A 15,968-nucleotide genomic window follows, 5' to 3' on the forward strand; every position below is an offset into this window, starting at 1 on the left:
GGTTTGTTGTAAGGATAAAACCACCTCCATCCAAAAAGACACGATCCTAACCCATCCCAAAACATATGATGCATAGTACGATCTATGTGCATTACATCCCATAGGCCGGAGAGGAGTACAATCTATGTGCAGTACATCCCATGGGCAGGAGAGGAGTACGATCTATGTGCATTACATCCCATAGGCCGGAGAGGAGTACGATCTATGTACAGTACATCCCATGGGCCAGAGAGGAGTACGATCTATGTGCATTACATCCCATAGGCCGGAGAGGAGTACGATCTATGTGCAGTACATCCCATGGGCAGGAGAGGAGTACGATCTATGTGCATTACATCCCATAGGCCGGAGAGGAGTACGATCTATGTGCAGTACATCCCATGGGCAGGAGAGGAGTACGATCTATGTGCATTACATCCCATAGGCCGGAGAGGAGTACGATCTATGTGCAGTACATCCCATGGGCCAGAGAGGAGTACGATCTATGTGCAGTACATCCCATGGGCAGGAGAGGAGTACGATCTATGTGCATTACATCCCATAGGCCGGAGAGGAGTACGATCTATGTACAGTACATCCCATGGGCCAGAGAGGAGTACGATCTATGTGCATTACATCCCATAGGCCGGAGAGGAGTACGATCTATGTACAGTACATCCCATGGGCCAGAGAGGAGTACGATCTATGTGCATTACATCCCATAGGCCGGAGAGGAGTACGATCTATGTGCAGTACATCCCATGGGCAGGAGAGGAGTACGATCTATGTGCAGTACATCCCATGGGCAGGAGAGGAGTACGATCTATGTGCAGTACATTCCATATGGGGCATTATAGACATTATACCTCCTGATGTTGCCTCACAATTTATCCTTTGGTTTAAACCAAAATCCGTCTCCCGTTTCTTATGTGAAGCTCAATGTCGATCTTTAGTATTTATGGAGCTAAGGCCTCATGCATTTGTGCCGTTGAACAGCTGCGAATGACGGTTCCATGTATCACGGACCACGTGGCTTCCGTGTGCAGCCCGTTGTTTCACGGACCAAATCAATGCAAAGGCCGAGACTGTTCCATCAAAAACGGGCAGGAGTAGGACCTGCACTACTTCTGAGGGAACGGCCGCCCGCGTCCGTTAAAACAACAGAAGTGCGCGTGGCCCCATTGAAATGAATGCGTCAGGGGGCGATAGTCAAAACAACGGACAGCACCCTGACGAATAAAACTGAAGTGGCACGAGGCCGTATTCTTCCTCGTACCTCCCCGTTGAATGATCTTCAGGAGGTCACAATCTGCTTGTGTCTTATCCCCCGATGTGCTATTAGCGGGTTTAACTTGAATATATCCAAAGATTTTGTCATTAAACAATCCAAATTCTCTTTTTAGTGCTTCAAAGGATTTCATTTTACCATCTAAAAATAAACTTGTACGTAAGCGATTCCCGTGCTTAACCGTAATCTTGTATCTTCCAACTTGTTGTATTCACCAGGGAATGAGCTCCGTCGCTCCCGGAATATCAAATATCTCTTAGTTTCCCCCCACAGTCTATATAACGGCTTGTCTAACCCCCTTTTATCTTTCCTTTTTCCAATAATTCCACCAAGTTTTGACTTCTAACCCCCCCCCCCCCAGAGGCGTCAGAATATCGATATTTACTGCCCACCATTTCCAGCATTCAAGGTCAGAAAGGTCGGAGCCTCCCCTTGTGGTCGGGATCAGACTCCATTTCATCCTGCGTCTCTCCTGGTCTGACATCTTTATTGTCTCTCCGGATTGGGGAATTTGTGAACACCTGACCTGCTTTCGCCATTTTCCACACAGTAATTTGGCCATTGACAGTTTTTACATTTTTTCCGTACTTTTTTTTGCTCTGATGTGACGTATCGGTGGGTAAACATTTCATTTTGGGAATTCTGTGACCTTCTCATTATTCCCAAGTATAAGGCTCTCCCCCTCCTTCACCCCATTGCTAGAATACCGGGACCAAACATCAGCATGGCGGATGTTTCTCAATATATTATTATTCCTGACATTTCCCCAGACCTATTAAATGAAACCATTACCCGTACGAAGGAGTCCCCTGAACTTGTCAAGAATATCGTAACGTCTTCCGCATACAGGGACATTACGTCACTTTTATTTGCCAGGTTATTAAATGTCCACCTTATTATCACTGCTATTGGTCTAAAGCCAGTTGGGGGGGGGGGGCAGCCCTGGCGTGTGAGCCAATCACCTTTATCCCGGCTTGCGCGTTTGCATACAAAATCTTAAGCCACCTAAAAAAGCCCAACCAAAACCAAACTGCACCAGGACCTCATATAAGTAGGTCCATTGTACGCTATCGAATAATTGTTGGGCATCAAATGAAATTATTACGTTGCTTTCCCGACTCCTCTCCGCCAATTCCAGGTTGGAAAAGCTCTTCTTGTATTAAACTCTGTAGATTTTCCTGGAATGAATTCCATTTGATCTGAATGTATTACGGAGGAGATCACTTGCCATAGTCTGTTGGCCAATAATTTTGCCAAAATGTTCCCATCAGCATTTGGCAAGCAGATGGTCCGATATGAGCCAGGAAGCAGCGGATCTTTAACTTGTTTAAGAATTAGAGTAGTAATAGTCTCATTCATCCAAGTCAGCAATTCTCCTAACATATACCTGAAGAACTCCAATACCTGCAGAGCTCATATACCTGAAGAACTCCAAGACCTGAAGAGCTCCAATACCTGAAGAGCTCCAATACCAGAAGAGCTCCAATACCTGAAGAGCTTCAATACCTGAAGAGCTCCAAAACCTGAAGAGCTCCAATACCTGAAGAGCTCCAATACCTGAAGAGCTCCAATACCTGAAGAGCTCCAATACCTGAAGAGCGCCAATACCTGAAGAGCTCCAAGACCTGAAGAACTCCAAGACCTGAAGAGCTCCAATACCTGAAGAGCTCCAATACCTGAAGAACTCCAATACCTGAAGAGCTCCAATACCTGAAGAGCTCCAAGACCTGAAGAACTCCAAGACCTGAAGAACTCCAAGACCTGAAGAACTCCAAGACCTGAAGAGCTCCAATACCTGAAGAGCACCAATACCTGAAGAGCTCCAAGACCTGAAGAACTCCAAGACCTGAAGAACTCCAAGACCTGAAGAACTCCAAGGCCTGAAGAGCTCCAATACCTGAAGAGCACCAATACCTGAAGAGCTCCAATACCTGAAGAGCTCCAATACCTGAAGAGCTTCAATACCTGAAGAGCTCCAAAACCTGAAGAGCTCCAATACCTGAAGAGCTCCAATACCTGAAGAGCTCCAATACCTGAAGAGCTCCAATACCTGAAGAGCGCCAATACCTGAAGAGCTCCAAGACCTGAAGAACTCCAAGACCTGAAGAGCTCCAATACCTGAAGAGCTCCAATACCTGAAGAACTCCAATACCTGAAGAGCTCCAATACCTGAAGAGCTCCAAGACCTGAAGAACTCCAAGACCTGAAGAACTCCAAGACCTGAAGAACTCCAAGACCTGAAGAACTCCAAGACCTGAAGAGCTCCAATACCTGAAGAACACCAATACCTGAAGAGCTCCAAGACCTGAAGAACTCCAAGACCTGAAGAACTCCAAGACCTGAAGAACTCCAAGGCCTGAAGAGCTCCAATACCTGAAGAGCTCCAATACCTGAAGAGCACCAATACCTGAAGAAGGTTCAGCAGAAGCTCCTCCCCCAAATCCTTATACACTTCAAGTAACAGCCCATCAGGTCCTGGCGATCTGGCGTTGGGGGCCCCTTTACTGTTTCCTGAATCTCTTGTAATGTAATTGGGCCATCCGATAAATCCCTGTGAAAATTACAGCGTTTCGGGACATCTACCCCTTCTTTGCTAGTCCTAGAGGAATACAGATTTATATAGTATTCAAAATATTTCTTTAATATCAAGTGTTTGTCTTTCACTTTGTGTCCCATCCCCCCCCTCGAACGGATTGCACCTATGTGTGAATTAGCCTTTTGATGTTGCACTATGGCAGCTAAATGTTTCCCAGATTTGCCCATCTCTAGATAGTTCCGCCTGTCATCAATAAATGCCATTTCTCTAGCACGTGAAGACAAGAACAAAAAGAACGGCGCCACATAGTGTAGATAACCAGAGGGATACAAGATATTTTGAACATATATAGTAATACTCTCACCCGGGAACGATCATACCAGGCTTGTAGGAACTGTTTCCAATGTGTGCTGCTGCCAAGACCCAAAATCGGTAAACCAGCCGGTCACCGCAAGGATAATGAAGGAAGGAGAAAAAAAAAACAGGTCTTATTGTGGCGCTGCTACACTGCAAAGGAAAAGGATAGTCCCGTAACGGATACAATTGTAAAAGGATTTAATAATGACAGTGGCAACACGTTTCAATGCAGAATTAGCATCTTCCTCAGGCCATTTTTTATGTTTTTTTTTAAATCTTAAACCTCTTAGAAAGGCTTTACTAATGTCCCAAACCATCGGGATCAAAGCCGATCCTTTATTAAAGGCATAGAACGCTTTTGTTTGCTGTCAGCCCTTCTCTCTCCATTTTTCTCTACCTCTGTTTTTGTTATTATGGAGGATCAGCTGGGGCAGGATCAGAGGTGCCTCCATATTTATATTTAACCTTTCTCAAATCGGGTATTATTTTCTCATTTCCCACCCAGGTCGATCCTTGACAATACTTTGTGTGTTTTAGAAATCATGAGTATTTCTCCACAGAATCCCCCTTTACCCTCCTCACCAACAATCTGCTGTTCTCTTTTTCTATCTAATTTATTCACAAGAATTTGGTAAAAATCGCTCATTACTAAGAGGGGAGGATTTGATCTTTCACTCACAAATTAATTTGGTGTAAATGGACGATACATGGGGGGGGGGGGGGTGTATATGGCCGCAGTAATCATGGCAGTAATATTATGAATGAGACAATGAAAAAAGACCTATCCACCACCTGAGCCAGTCCTTATCTCCACCACCTGAGCCAGTCCTTATCTCCACCACCTGAGCCAGTCTTTATATCCACCACCTGAGCCAGTCTTTATATCCACCACCTGAGCCAGTCCTTATCTCCACCACCTGAGCCAGTCTTTATATCCACCACCTGAGCCAGTCCTTATCTCCACCACCTGAGCCAGTCCTTATCTCCACCACCTGAGCCAGTCTTTATATCCACCACCTGAGCCAGTCCTTATCTCCACCACCTGAGCCAGTCCTTATCTCCACCACCTGAGCCAGTCTTTATATCCACCACCTGAGCCAGTCCTTATCTCCACCACCTGAGCCAGTCTTTATATCCACCACCTGAGCCAGTCTTTATATCCACCACCTGAGCCAGTCTTTATATCCACCACCTGAGCCAGTCTTTATATCCACCACCTGAGCCAGTCCTTATCTCCACCACCTGAGCCAGTCTTTATATCCACCACCTGAGCCAGTCTTTATATCCACCACCTGAGCCAGTCTTTATATCCACCACCTGAGCCAGTCTTTATATCCACCACCTGAGCCAGTCCTTATCTCCACCACCTGAGCCAGTCTTTATATCCACCACCTGAGCCAGTCCTTATCTCCACCACCTGAGCCAGTCTTTATATCCACCACCTGAGCCAGTCTTTATATCCACCACCTGAGCCAGTCTTTATATCCACCACCTGAGCCAGTCTTTATATCCACCACCTGAGCCAGTCTTTATATCCACCACCTGAGCCAGTCTTTATATCCCCCACCTGAGCCAGTCTTTATATCCACCACCTGAGCCAGTCTTTATATCCACCACCTCAGCCAGTCTTTATCTCCACCACCTGAGCCAGTCTTTATATCTACCACCTGAGCCAGTCTTTATCTCCACCACCTCAGCCAGTCTTTATATCCACCACCTGTGCCAGTCTTTATATCCACCACCTGAGTCAGTCTTTATATCCACCACCTGAGCCAGTCTTTATCTCCACCACCTGAGCCAGTCTTTATCTCCACCACCTGAGCCAGTCTTTATCTCCACCACCTGAGCCAGTCTTTATATCCACCACCTGAGCCAGTCTTTATATCCACCACCTGAGCCAGTCTTTATATCCACCACCTGAGTCAGTCTTTATATCCACCACCTGAGCCAGTCTTTATATCCACCACCTGAGCCAGTCTTTATATCCACCACCTGAGCCAGTCTTTATATCCACCACCTGAGCCAGTCTTTATATCCACCACCTGAGCCAGTCTTTATATCCACCACCTGAGCCAGTCTTTATATCCCCCACCTGAGCCAGTCTTTATATCCACCACCTGAGCCATTCTCTTTATATCCACCACCTCAGCCTGTCTTTATCTCCACCACCTGAGCCAGTCTTTATATCTACCACCTGAGCCAGTCTTTATCTCCACCACCTCAGCCAGTCTTTATATCCACCACCTGAGCCAGTCTTTATATCCACCACCTGAGTCAGTCTTTATATCCACCACCTGAGCCAGTCTTTATATCCACCACCTGAGCCAGTCTTTATATCCACCACCTGAGCCAGTCTTTATATCCACCACCTGAGCCAGTCTTTATCTCCACCACCTGAGCCAGTCTTTATCTCCACCACCTGAGCCAGTCTTTATCTCCACCACCTCAGCCAGTCTTTATATCCACCACCTGAGCCAGTCTTTATATCCACCACCTGAGCCAGTCTTTATATCCACCACCTGAGCCAGTCTTTATCTCCACCACCTGAGCCAGTCTTTATCTCCACCACCTGAGCCAGTCTTTATCTCCACCACCTCAGCCAGTCTTTATATCCACCACCTGAGCCAGTCTTTATCTCCACCACCTGAGCCAGTCTTTATCTCCACCACCTCAGCCAGTCTTTATATCCACCACCTGAGCCAGTCTTTATATCCACCACCTGAGCCAGTCTTTATATCCACCACCTGAGCCAGTCTTTATATCCACCACCTGAGTCAGTCTTTATATCCAATAGCTTACTGTCCATATTCTTCTGAATTAGTACACTTACTCCCTTTGCATAAGAAGTGTGTATATAGGATAAGGAATGAGCCACGACTTCTGCAATGTCTGTATTTTATCTGCTATCTGATGCATCTCTTGAAGGCATGTGATCGCGGGTAGGAAATTCCCTATCAAATTACACGCAGCAATGTGTCTGTAACCCCGAATAGTCCAAGAAAAAAATCTCCAAACTCCTCTTCCCCTAAACTTGTTACCCTCATATGGTCAGAATGTCTTTACTGCGTACGCCATTTTGTTTTTACACACATCGGACAGAGATGATTACCAGACATACAAAGTGACCTTATGAAGGTGGAGGGCGAGCGATAGAAACCCCAAACACCCTAAAGAAAAAAAGAAAAATCAATAACCATGCCATAGCATCGGCCACCGGTTTCACCTCCATCTGCCTCTCATCCACAGCTTTGCATTTTAACCCCCCCAATCCAACAAGTATATTGTAAATCAAGATCCTCCCTCCCAACAACAGACGAGGAGGACCCCAAAACTCAGCGGGCTCACCCTAACACCTTACTGTCAAGCCAACTTAACACGTCAGCTGCACTTTCAAGAAATAAGATGACGCTCCATAATTCAATCTTCGTTTTGCCGAAAACATCATGGAATGCAGAATATTTGCTTTACTTAAATGTTTTTTCACGTTTGAGAATTTTTTTACCTTTTCGCTTGGTTTCTGTGGAAAAATCAGGGAATAGCATAACAGGAGGACCATGACATGTCCCCAGGACATTGATCAGCACTTTATCTCCAAGGGATAGCAGGCTTCTCATCCTCATGGGCCTTGCTCCTGGCTTTATATGACGTAATGGAACCCTACGGGCACTTCTATTACAATCGTTTTAGAGACGGACTCCTTCCCCATTATTTCTATTAAGCGCTTGGTAATAAATGTAACACGGTCTGTGCCCTCCACTTCTTCCAGAAAACCTACGCCGCGCAGATTATTGTGTCTCCCAGGTCGGTGGCTTCATATTCAGTGTCTGCTTCTCTTTACAGAGTATTTCACTTGTTTTCAGTGCTGGAAAACGTTTATCCTCCACCTCCGAGAGTCCGGTTTCCATCTCTTCCATCTTATGAGCGACATGTCCATGCTAATGGTCCCCACGTGCGTAGAGAGTAAAGATATTGCCCCGTCACATTTATTATCGGATATTGTAGGTGTCGTTGCCATTTCTTGCTGCTCCCCTGATAATTCTGAGCTGTCTTTACTTTCTGTTAACGATTCTGAGGGGGCAGAATTAATACTGATGTCCTCATCCCATCAAAGGAAACACAAGTTATTTACAAGTTCCCATTTTTTTAGTGTTGTTACTCACGGAACCTGTTTTGTCGATGAAATGGTCCATCTTGAGTGTTGGGCTGGGTTGATTCTTGGATATTGAGAGATGTGGGGGCCCGGGGCCCGTTTTCACTTTTGAGGGCAGTTGTGGTAATTTTTTTTTGCCTCACGAGACATTTCTTCTGAAAAGGTCTCTCTTGGTCCAGGTTGGTGTTCTTCACGCTCCTCCATCCAGCTATTAAGCCTCAGGGATATATAAGCCACTCAAAGAAGCTCCTAAAGTGCCCTGGCATTTCCTGCTGGCATCACAGACCCCCTGAAGCTTGCGTACACGCCGCTCTCTCCGCATCTATCCGGATTACGTGAGCTAGTGCTTCCTTAAATGCAACCAACCTTTAACATGTGACAACCTCAACTTCCTCCTTTCTCCGTAAGGCTTCACTCTTCCAATCAACCTAGTCCCTGGCAACCATAGCGGTCGGCCATAGCATCTCCATCCTGGTTCCCGACTGAGTCAACAGACCCCTCCCTGCAGGCGATTCGTCCAGTTCATCGGAACGGAGGTGGGGAGCTTCTCAGGGGATACCCCTCTTTCCACTCACATGCTCCACCCTCGACCAGGCACATTTTAAAGTTTTAGCCACGTGGCAAACTTCTGCTGACTTCAAGCAATAGCAAATATGTGCGCATTTCCTACACACTGGGTGCAAGGCGGAGCTTACAACGGATGGTGCGCAAACTGACGATTGGAGAGAACATTTTCCACAGTTGGTCTGCTGACCCCATACGACGAACATTACAGATCTCGTGAAGAGCCAAAACTCAGGTAACACCCCCAAAATGACTCATACGGAAAGTAGACCCCACAATGTATTCATTTAATAACATATCAAAATGTCTGCAGGATGTGGAGGACATTTGTATAATGTCATCTACTTGCCTTGTACTGTAATCCACTGCAGACTTTACCTGCGCAAATCCACCACATGTAAAATCTGCCGCAAATCCGCCACATGTAAAATCTGCAGCGAATCCACCACATGTAAAGTCTGCAGCGAATCCGCCACATGTGAAATCTGCAGCAAATCCACCACATGTAAAATCTGCAGCAAATCCACCACATGTAAAATCTGCAGCAAATCCGCCACATGTAAAATCTGCAGCAAGTCCACCACATGTAAAATCTGCAGCAAATCCACCACATGTAAAATCTGCAGCAAATCTGCCATATGTAAAATCTGCAGCAAATCCGCCACATGTAAAATCTGCAGCGAATCCACCACATGTAAAATCTGCAGCGAATCCACCACATGTAAAATCTGCAGCAAATCCACCACAAGTAAAATCTGCAGCAAATCCACCACATGTAAAATCTGCAGCAAATCCACCACATGTAAAATCTGCAGCAAATCTGCCATATGTAAAATCTGCAGCAAATCCGCCACATGTAAAATCTGCAGCGAATCCACCACATGTAAAATCTGCAGCGAATCCACCACATGTAAAATCTGCAGCAAATCCACCACAAGTAAAATCTGCAGCAAATCCACCACATGTAAAATCTGCAGCGAATCCGCCGCATGTAAAATCTGCAGCAAATCCACCACATGTAAAATCTGCAGCAAATCCACCACATGTAAAATCTGCAGCGAATCCGCCACATGAAAAATATGCAGCGAATCCACCACATGTAAAATCTGTAGCTGGCAGTCCCAGATGTATGGCAGCTGTAACTGGCTGTCCAGGATGTTTGGCAGCTGTAGCTGGCTGTCCTGGATGTATGGTAGCTGTAGCTGGCTGTCTAGGATGTATGGCAGCTGTAGCTGGCTGTCTAGGATGTATGGCAGCTGTAGCTGGCTGTCCCGGATGTATGGCAGCTGTAGCTGACTGTCCCGGATGTATGGCAGCTGTAGCTGACTGTGCCGGATGTATGGCAGCTGTAGCTGGCTGTCCAGGATGTATGGCAGCTGTAGCTGGCTGTCCAGGATGTATGGCAGCTGTAGCTGGCTGTCCTGGATGTATGGCAACTTTAGCTGGCTGTCCCGGATGTATGGCAGCTGTAGCTGGCTGTCTAGGATGTATGGCAGCTGTAGCTGGCTGTCCCGGATGTATGGCAACTGTAGCTGGCTGTCCAGGATTTATGGCAGCTGTAGCTGGCTGTCCAGGATGTATGGCAGCTGTAGCTGGCTGTCCTGGATGTAGGGCAGCTGTAATTGGCTGTCCCAGATGTATGGCAGCTATAGCTGGCTGTGCCGGATGTATGGCAGCTGTAGCTGTCTGTTCTGGCTGTATGGCAGCTGTAGCTAGCTGTCCAGGATGTATGGCAGCTGTAACTGGCTGTCCAGATTGTATGGCAGCTGTAGCTGGCTGTCCCGGATGTATGGCAGCTGTAGCCGGCTGTCCAGGATGTATGGCAGCTGTAGCTGGCTGTCCCGGATGTATATCAGCTGTAGCTGGCTGTCCCGGATGTATGGCAGCTGTAGCTGGCTGTCCAGGATGTATGGCAGCTGTAGCTGTCTGTAGCTGGATGTATGGCAGCTGTAGTCGGCTGTCCAGGATGTATGACAGCTGTAACTGGTTGTCCAGGATGTATGGCAGCTGTAACTGGTTGTCCCGGATGTATGGCAGTTTCTGTGGTGATTGTACCTCTCGGCAGTGGGCGGGTTCTTCCTCTCGGATGTGACTCTTCCCTTTTCTCCTATGGGCTGGTGAGCGTCATCTTCTCTCCTCTGGTGGACGGGACCTCGCTGTCTGCTGTGGCTTCTTTTCTATCTTAAGCTGCTGCATCTTCTTTTTCTGCCATCTTCCCCGCTGTTGCTGACCGTCGCCTCTCCTATCTTCGGTCTTGCTTCCTCTTCGCCGTCTGACTGTCCATTCCTGCCCCTTTCACTGGGTTTTATAGACCAGCGATGGGGCGGGGAAATGACGTGGCGCTGGCCGATTGGTCCTCTTTCTATCCAGCTGCGCCATATATGGGCTGTGTAGGACAAACTCCTCCTTTCTGCTGAGACGTCACTGGACTGGTCAGTTTCCAATCCGGCGGTGCTGATTGGCTAAGACACTCAGATGCCATGTTCATCCTCCGCTGGAATGGGGGAGGAAAGTTTCTTCCCTTTCTGCGCCAATCACTGGAAAAGCCTTTCTGAAGGTCATCAAATATCTTAAAATAAAGAGCTACATGTGATTCAAATGAAAAGAAAAAGGGGTTGAGGGTCCGACATATTCTGGACTGTCAGTTTTATATTGACTGGCATCTTCTCAGGCTCAGACTCTGGCACAGAGCGGGTAAACCTGGGGGTCTTCATTAGGCTCCAAGCTGCTATGGCACCCCACAATTGTTGTGGGGGGGGGGGTGTAATGGGGTGACATGTGAGGGGTTAAGCGGCCTGGATTGGCCAGACCGGACTTTTCTTTCAGGACTTGTGCAGCGGAGGATGCGCTACTGACATGACACGGCTGGATCGGTGTAACTAGCGCTCGGCCATAGAATCGGCCACGATGAGCGGTAGGACCAGAACCAGTGTCGTAGTCCGGAGCCTCTCCGTACATCCGCTCTCTGGAGAACTAGAACTCCCAGCATCTCTGCCGCAGCTTTGCCCATTAGTTCCCTCCTTGTTTTTTCCTATTGAATCTGAATTACAGGATGTTGTGCCCTCCGTGCCCCAGAGATCTGTCACATTGACCAGTTCTGAACTTCCCGCTGTTTCTCCTGCTCAGACCAAACGGCAAAAGAAAGAAACAATTTATTTCATTTGTGTTGCACTGTCTCAAATTTTCAATGCTTTGTCCATTTCTAATTTTGCACACTATGACAGCGCCCTATGACAACGTCCTATGACAACGCCCTATGACAGCGCCCTATGACAGCGTCCTATGACAACGCCCTATGACAACGCTCTATGACAGCGCCCTATGACAGCCGCCTATGACAGCAGCCTATCACAACACTTGATGACAACGCCCTATGACAATTCCCCCATGGTAGCGCTCTATGATAATTCCCCATGGTAGCGCTCTATGATAATTCCCCATGGTAGCGCCCTATGATAATCCCCCATGGTAGCGCTCTATGATAATTCCCCATGGTAGCGCTCTATGATAATCCCCCATGGTAGCGCTCTATGATAATTCCCCATGGCAGCGCTCTATGATAATCCCCCATGGTAGAGCTCTATGATAATTCCCAATGGCAGCGCTCTATGATTCCCCATGGCAGCGCTCTATGATAATTCCCCATGGTAGCGCTCTATGATAATTACCCATGGTAGCGCTCTATGATAATCCCCCATGGTAGCGCTCTATGATAATTCCCCATGGTAGCGCATTATGACAATTTCCCATGGTAGCGCTCTATGATAATTCCCCATGGTAGCGCTCTATGATAATTCCCCATGGTAGCGCTCTATGATAATCCCCCATGGTAGCGCTCTATGATAATCCCCCATGGTAGCGCTCTATGATAATCCCCCATGGTAGCACTCTATGATAATCCCCCATGGTAGCGCTCTATGATAATTCCCCATGGTAGCGCTCTATGATAATTCCCCATGGTAGCGCTCTATGATAATTCCCCATGTTATCGCTCTATGATAATCCCCCATGGTAGCGCTCTATGATAATTCCCCATGGTAGCGCTCTATGATAATCCCCCATGGTAGCGCTCTATGATAATCCCCCATGGTAGCGCTCTATGATAATTCCCCATGGTAGCGCTCTATGATAATCCCCCATGGTAGCACTCTATGATAATCCCCCATGGTAGCGCTCTATGATAATTCCCCATGGTAGCGCTCTATGATAATCCCCCATGGTAGCGCTCTATGATAATCCCCCATGGTAGCGCTCTATGATAATCCCCCATGGTAGCGCTCCATGATAATTCCCCATGGTAACGCACTATGACAATTCCCCATGGTAGCGCTCTATGATAATTCCCCATGGTAGCGCTCTATGATAATTCCCCATGGTAGCGCTCTATGATAATTCCCCATGGTAGCGCTCTATGATAATTCCCCATGGCAGCGCTCTATGATAATTCCCCATGGTAGCGCTCTATGACAATTCCCCATGGTAGCGCTCTATGATAATCCCCCATGGTAGCGCTCTATGACAATTCCCCATGGTAGCGCTCTATGATAATCCCCCATGGTAGCGCTCTATGACAATTCCCCATCGTAGCGCTCTATGATAATCCCCCATGGTAGCGCTCTATGATAATCCCCCATGGTAGCGCTCTATGACAATTCCCCATGGTAGCGCTCTATGATAATTCCCCATGGTAGCGCTCTATGATAATCCCCCATGGTAGCGCTCTATGATAATTCCCCATGGTAGCGCTCTATGATAATTCCCCATGGTAGCGCTCTATGACAATTCCCCATGGTAGCGCTCTATGATAATTCCCCATAGTAGCGCTCTATGATAATTCCCCATGGTAGCGCTCTATGATAATTCCCCATGGTAGCGCTCTATGATAATCCCCCAATAGGCGCTTTCTTTGATAATCCCCCATGGTAGCGCTCTATGATAATTCCCCATGGTAGCGCTCTATGATAATTCCCCAATGGGCGCTTTCTTTGATAATGCCCCATGGTAGCGCTCTATGATAATTCCCCATGGTAGCGCTCTATGATAATCCCCCAATGGGCACTTTCTTTGATAATCCCCCATGGTAGCGCTCTATGATAATTCCCCATGGTAGCGCTCTATGATAATTCCCCATGGTAGCGCTCTATGATAATTCCCCATGGTAGCGCTCTATGATAATTCCCCATGGTAGCGCTGAGTCACTGAGCTCTTGATGGTAATTGTCTATGGAGGCTGTAAGATTCGAGCACTGGTTAGCACAGGATCTGGCTGGGGTTGCACGTTCCTCTGGCCTTGCTTTTATTTATATTTATAGAGTTATTTTGGATGAAGAAAGACGCATGTCCATTAAAATAAACCTTTTTTAGATCAATTATTCATCATTCATCCCTAAATTCTGTATAACCCTGTGCGCCACTTGTCATTATATAAGCATCTCGCCCTTTTTTGATGGTGACATAGTATCTGCCATTACTACCTCTTGGGTCGAGCAAACAATAGTGTGACTACTCTAACTGTAAAGAAGCCTTTCCTATATGGATGTCGCGCTTCCTCCCCACACATTGAATGTCCCCTGGTCCTTCGTAAAGTTGTTGGAATAAATTATGTCGGTTCTTTTATTGACCACTCGTCTTTTTTACAACTGAAGAAGCCCTCCCGACGCCCCCAATCTCATGTAGTAATCTAGTCGTCCACCTATCAACCCCCTCCAGTTCTCCGATATCCGTTACAGTGCGGAGGCCAAAACTGAATCCCATATTCAAGATGTGGCTCAATATAAGTAGACCACACTATGCACGATGTGCTTATAACGCCAGGCATTGTGGCGTATGAACAGCGCGATGATCATTTCTAAGGCCGTGTTCCCACGGGTCGGATACGCTGGGTAAAACTATGCAACGTATCCGACCGGAACCCGCAGCACATTCCATCCGAAAAACCGCACCACAACAAAAACGTAAACTTAACGGAGTTTCCACAATGGAATTGAATGCAGAAATTCTACAGCATTTACAGTAGCCGCAAAGTGAATGAGAGTTAGAAGATCTCCGGCCCGCACTGTCAATTTATTCTGCGTTTTCATTGTTTTCTGTTGCGGGTTTCTCACGTTGAATTTAATGGGGATGTAAAACCCGCAACAAATAGCCAAGAGTTGCAACGTTTGTGTTGGAATCAGTGATTCCGCAAAAATCGCAACTGGGGGTGATTATATTTACCACCCGGGAATTGTCATAACGACGCTTTCTTCTTCCAGGCCGGCCTTCTGGGATGAATCCTAATCCCATGTGACTGCTGCAGCCAATCACGGTCACATGGGTTACAGCATCATCCCGGCAGGCCGGACTGCATTTCAACGAAGGGGGACGTTGTATGAACTTTGCTGTGCGTTGTATGAACTTTGCCGTGTGCTGTATGAACTTTGCCGTGCGCTGTATGAACTTTGCAGTGTGTTGTATGAACTTATTTCCTAGTTCTTCTTTCTGCAGAGGGAGTTCAGCCTAAAAACTGCACCACAATGTAATGCGGTTTTTCGGACAGAATGTGCTGCGGGTTCTAGTTCAGATACACTGCGTAGTTTTATATTTTTGTTTTTTCTTTCCCTATGATGGAGCTGAGGAAAGGAAATAGCAAAATAAGTGTGAACACAGCCTTAGTATCTGTCATTGTATCTGTCTGGGTATGGTATGTCTGGGTATGGTATGTCTGGGTATGATATGTCTGTGTATGGTATGTCTGTGTACGGTATATGTGTGGTATGTCAGTGTACGGTATGTCTGTGTATGGTATGTCTGTGTACGGTATGTTTGGGTATAGATTGTCTGGGTATGCTATGTCTGTGTACGGAATGTCTGTGTACGGTATGTCAGTGTACGGTATGTCTGTGTACGGTATGTCTGTGTATGGTATGTCTGGGTATGGTATGTCTGTGTATGGTATGTCTGTGTACAGTATATGTGTGGTATGTCAGTGTACGGTATGTCTGTGTATGGTATGTCTGTGTACGGTATGTTTGGGTATAGATTGTCTGTGTATGCTATGTCTGTAAGGAATGTCAGTGTACGGTATGTCTGTATATGGTATGTCTGTGTACGGTATGT

General features: G+C 46.8%; 1 protein-coding gene across 1 annotated transcript in view; it reads left to right on the top strand.

The window, feature by feature from the left end:
* PTPRO (protein tyrosine phosphatase receptor type O) overlaps positions 1-15,968 on the top strand; it is a 194,515-nt gene that overhangs the window by 113,971 nt on the left and 64,576 nt on the right. The window lies entirely within an intron of this gene.

Source organism: Rhinoderma darwinii, unplaced genomic scaffold (assembly GCF_050947455.1).
Source record: "Rhinoderma darwinii isolate aRhiDar2 unplaced genomic scaffold, aRhiDar2.hap1 Scaffold_51, whole genome shotgun sequence".
NCBI classification, from domain to species: Eukaryota; Metazoa; Chordata; class Amphibia; order Anura; family Rhinodermatidae; genus Rhinoderma; species Rhinoderma darwinii.